Here is a 5,737-nt window from a genome sequence, read left to right as displayed (position 1 = left end):
TCTCTCTCTCTCTCTCCTCTCTCTCTCCTCTCCTCTTCTCTCTCTCTCTCTCTTTCTCTCTCTCTCTCTCTCTCTCTCTCTCTACTTTTTCGAGACAGGGTGACAGGATTTCTCTGTGTAGCCCTGTCTGTAGACCAGGCTGCTCAAACTCAGAAATTCACCTGCCTCTGTCTCCCAAGTGCTGGAATTAAAGGCGTGAACCACCACCACTTGGTTTTCTTTTTGTTTTTAAACCCATCAAATCCACGTTGTGCTGTTGTGTGCCCTTGAGTGTGTGGCGGTCTTAGTTAAGATTTCTATTGTTGCAACAAAACACTATGTCATAAAGCAAGCTGGGGTGGAAAGAGTTTATTAGGCTTATAGGTCCACATTGCTGTTTGTGGTGGTTTGAATAAAATGGCCCCCATAGGCCCATAACGAGTGGTACTATCGGAAGGTGTGGCCTTGTTGGAGGAAGTATGTCACTAGGGGTGGGCTTTGAGGTTTCAGATGCTCAAGCCAGGCCCAGTGTCACTTTCTCTTCCTGCTGTATGCCATTCTGGATATAGAACTCTCAGGTACCTCTGCAGCACTATGCCACCTGCATGCCACCTTGTTTCTCACTATGAAATAATGTACTAACCCTCTGAACTGTAAGCTCTAAACTGTAAGCCAGCCCCAGTTATATGGGCTCCTTTGTAAGAGTTGATGTGATCATGCTGTCTCTTCCCAGCAATGAAACACCAACTAAGACACTGTTCATCATCAGAGAAAGTCAGGACAGGAACCCAAATAGGGCAGGAACCTGGAGGCAGGAGCTGATACAGAGGCCATAGAGGGGTGCTGCTTACTGGCTTGTGCAGCCTGCTTTCTTATAGAACCCAGGACCACCTTCCCACAGACGGCACCACCCACAGTGGACTGGGTCTTCCCCCATTCATCACTGATTAAGAAAATGCTATATATCTGGATTTTATGGATGCATTTTCTCAAATGAGTGTCCCTCCTTTCAGATGACTCCAGTTTGTGTGTCAAGTTGACGTGAGACCAGCCAGCACAGTAGCCATCCCCCGGAGCAAGCTTGACCTAGCCAGGGCTGCACCCTTAAACAATCAGTTTCTTTCTCCCAGTATCCTTGCATTACTGATAGTTAGCAGATTTGGTGTCCAAGTCCCCTCTCCATGTGGGAGTTTGTCTGACTTCTTTGTGGCTTATAAATGTTCCACTGTCTTTGTGCACCACGTTTTTTTTTTACCCATTCACCTGTTGGTGGGTGTCTAGGCTGAGTCCCCAAGTTAACTGTTGTGAAGAACATAGATGCAGGTACGTAATCTGTAGTAACATGACCTCAGAAAGGGTGGGGGCACTGAACCGTTGGGTAGCAGTCCAGATGAAAAGGGCATGGCAGAAGGAAGATGGCTGCCTTTTACTTGTTTGGCCTTTCCTCTCTCTTTCCATGCTCTGTTGATTTATCCTGTTGCTGCTGATTCTTTCACTGGTGTAGTGATGAGGCGAGCAGGCCTGCTTTTCGTCCCTCCCGGCTCCTGCATGGTTAGCTTTACACCCGAAATAACAGCACACAAATTGTATTCATTTAAACACTGCCTGGCCCATTAGCTCTAGCCTCTTACTGGCTCACTCTTACATCTTGATTAGCCCATTTCTATTAATGTGTATTGCCACTGGACTGTGGCTTACCGGCATGAGTCTAACCACCGTCCATCTTGGGTAGGAGAAGCATGGCGTCTGCCTGACTCTGCTTCTTTCTCCCAGCATTCTGTTCTGTCTACTCTGCCTATCTAAGCTGCTGTCCTATCAAAGGCCAAGGCAGTCTCTTTATTTGACCAGTGAAAGTAACACATAGACAGAAGGCCTACCTACATTACACGGGTATCAGAACTGTATTTCTAGGCTTCGAGCCCTGGCTAGGTCAAGATGACTGAGGACCAGCAGTTCCCCAGAACTTGCCAGGCTCTCTCTCTCTCTCTCTCTCTCTCTCTCTCTCTCTCTCTCTCTCTCTCTCTCATAGCCTGCCTCTGCCTCCTGAGTGCTGGGATTAAAGGCGCGTTTCTTCTGCTTCACAGAAAGTCTATCAGAGATTTTAGGCCTGTTGGCTGAAGATGGATGCCACAATATTGCAGAGGAATCTTGGGTGACTGTCCAGGCAGCCAGTTGTCTTTGTCATTTCTACAGTTTTGAAAGTTGCATGCTCTGCACTTCCTGTTTACTCAGATAACATTTTATCCTTCTTGGGTCTCTAAAGGGGTGAAGATTTGATTTTTTTTAATATTTATTTATTATGTATACAATATTCTGTTTGTATGTCTGCAGGCCAGAAGAGGGCAACAGACCCCATTACAGATGGTTGTGAGCCACCATGTGGTTGCTGGGAATTGAACTCAGGACCTTTGGAAGAGCAGGCAATGCTCTTAACCTCTGAGCCATCTCTCCAGCCCCTACAGAAGATTTGATTGTTATATTATTTTATTTTTTTACTGAATTCAGAAAAGAAACTTAGGAGAGAGATGTAAAGTTTATAAGATTGAGAGATATAAAAGCTCAAGTTGTTTATATAAAAAAGTTTTAAGACTAAAAGATATATTTAAGTTGATAATACAAGTTATAACAGGAAGTGATTTAGATATAAATCTTTGGACTCATCAAGATAGGATCAAGATAGCCTATCATCAAGATAGTATAATAATAAAGTACTTCTACAAATTTTCCAAATGCAAATGGACTGGACATTGTAATTTACAATGTAATTTACAATTACTTGATAATTGTTCTAATGTATATAGTATTGCTGCATTAGAATTAAACCCTTTCCTTTTTATTTAGACAAAAAGGGAGAAATGCTGCAGGATATTTATATACTTTATGAAGATATATCATTGTGATTGCTTTAATAAAAAGCTTATTGGCCAAAAGCAAGGCAGGAGAGGTTAGGTGGGACTTCTGGGCAAGGAGAGGAACTCAGGGACTGAATCTAGGTGCTTGGGAGATGCGAGCAAGACACCGAGGAAGTTGGACCACACCATGGAGAGGAAATAAGTCATATGGCAGAACAAAGATTAATATAAACGGAATGATCTCAGTCTTAAGAGTTAGTTGGCAGCAAACCTAAGCTAAGGTCAGGCTTTCGTAATTAATAATAAGTCTCCCTGTCATTATTTGGCGGCTGGCAATCAAAAAAATAAATGAACAAAAAAGACCTACTATAAGATTCTACAGACTTTTATTGACAAATTTGATCCATTACCGATTTAATATCATTTTCTGTTTGTGGGGTAAAGGGCATCCTGATATTCCATGGATAATTACAAAACCAGGCAAGCCTTTCCTCAAAAAGATGAATTAATATAATAACAAACACTAGAAATCAAAACTTACAGTAGCAAGCCAACAGTGATATTATTCACCCAGGTAATTTACTTACCATAAATTGTTATGGTACAAAAAACCCTAAGTAATTTTGCTGTAGAAGCAGGGTTTTTGTGATTATAATTATATGTTAGCTTCTAAATGTGGGGTCGTGAATTAACTGATCAGTCGCCAAAAACTGGTGTTTTATATAACACTCTTAGAGGTGACCATAGACTCACTGGCTCACATAGACTCACTCCTCGGGCAGATGCTAATCACATAATTCCATTGTCGAAGACCAGCCTCAATGGGACTCATACATTCCAGGGTAGGAGTGTGGGGATTAGATTTATTAGGCAAAAGGGTCAGAGATGTGAGAGAAATAAGAGACAGAAACATAGAAGAGCACCTGGAGGAAAATTCAGTGAATTCTGAATCACCCACGTTTATTGAACACATGCTTATATACTTCACTCCAAAAGGGGCATGGAACAACAGACTGCATTAATGTGACATGAAGACTAGGCTTGCATTCTCCGACCGTTGGTCCAGGTGAAGCGAATCCACCGCGACACCCAAAATACTAATTAACCACACCCCAGGTCAGAGTCGGTTGGTTGTAGCCACACCTGTTGTCAACAACTTTGAGGAAGCAAAAATCGGCTCAAACTCTGTGCCCTCCAGTCAAGGTGGAACAGTCTGTGGGCCCTCCTAGCCGATCAGCCTTTTATATCCCTTAGTTGACCAAATCAGTCACCTACTCGTGCATAGTCAAGAAAATCAGAGTTCTCACCCTGCTGTCTGTCCTAAAACTAAAATAACTTAAGTCATGTTTCATTCTTCTAGAATTGTCACTCTCGACAAGAACTGCTTTCAGGAACACAGAACCAGAGCAAAAACTGTGGCCCACACATCCACTGCTGGTGAATGGGTAGAGTAGACAGGGTTTCTGTGTGGCTGTCCTGGAACTTTCTCTGCAGAGCCGGCTGGCCTTAACTCACAGATCCACCTGCCTCTGCCTCCTGAGTGCTGGAATTAAAGTTGTGTGCCACCACCTCCCTCCCAGTTTTTGGCTGGGTATTCTAAAAGGCCTTTGTACTTCCGGCTAACAGCATCTACATTAAGGAAATTAGATTGCCTTTCTGGAGACTTCAAAATAAGAAATGTAAGTCTAAGGAGAAAGACAAAAATGCTGGGATGTTAGCAGAGCATAGTAAGCCCATGCAAAAGGCTAGGTTGTGTGCTAAGCAGTTGTGGACGTTAGAACTGCATTTTCTGGCCCTCGAGCCACTGGCGGGTGCTGAGAGCTGACCCACAGGCCCTGTGGACTGAAAGGTGAAGGCTAGAGCAGTGGCCACAAGAAATACAAACTCTCTGGAAAAATACTCTCAAGTCAGCCCCCCACACTTCACTCACATTTTAATGTCAGTCAAATGTTAGCTCGTTTTCAAAGGTTAATTAAACACATCTGGGTAAGAATAAATAGAAACAACAATAATAGATTTGTGCCCTGAACACGTCAGTTACTGAGATGATCAGTGCTGGAATGTTAAATGCTTTAAAAGGAGGCCTAGATGGAATCACTGGAAGGGTGAGAAATAACCAACCATCCCAAAAAGCCATCAAGAGTTCAGAGAGGTGGCTCAGCAGTTGAGAATCCTGGCTACTCTGTCAGAGGATGCAGCTTTGATCCTGGAACTCACACGGTGGCTCAGAACTGCAGCTGCAGCTCCTGGGAATCCTATGCCCCCTTCTGGCCTCTGTGGGTACTGTACACACATGGTGCACAGACATACAGACAGGCACACACTTAGACGCAAAAAGTAAAAATAAGTAAATCTTTAAAAAAGAACCACAGAGATGTTAAGAAACGAACAGTATATTTCTGAGACTTAAGAACTCAATCGACAGACTATGTAATTTGCATTATGAGATAGCTATGAACCTATTAAGGACCAAATGCTATGAGTTAAAGTGAGATATTTGGTTGCTAAGACAACAAGGGAAGGGAGAGGACTTGTGTTGCCCAGCCATCTTTGCTAGTTTGATTACATCAGGAATCATCTAGGAGGCAAAGCTCTGGGTATGCCTGTGAGGGTATTTCTACAAAGCTTTACCTGAGGAGGGAACCCCATCCTGAATGTGGGTGTCCCAGTCCACGGGCTGCAGTCCCAAACAATCACAAGGGGAAGTGGTCTGAGCACCAGCACTTATCTGTCTCCACTGTCTCATTGTGGGCATAAGGAGATCAGCTGCCTCATTCCTCAGCTGCCATGCTTTTTCTGCTCTGACACTGGGAGCCAGAATAAGTCTGCCTTCTTCCTTCCTTCCTTCCTTCCTTCCTTCCTTCCTTCCTTCCTTCCTTCCTTCCTTCCTGTCTACCTTCCTTCCT

The sequence above is a fragment of the Microtus ochrogaster genome, chromosome 2, assembly GCF_000317375.1.
Source record: "Microtus ochrogaster isolate Prairie Vole_2 chromosome 2, MicOch1.0, whole genome shotgun sequence".
NCBI lineage: Eukaryota > Metazoa > Chordata > Mammalia > Rodentia > Cricetidae > Microtus > Microtus ochrogaster.
Note: the sequence above shows the minus strand (reverse complement) of the source record.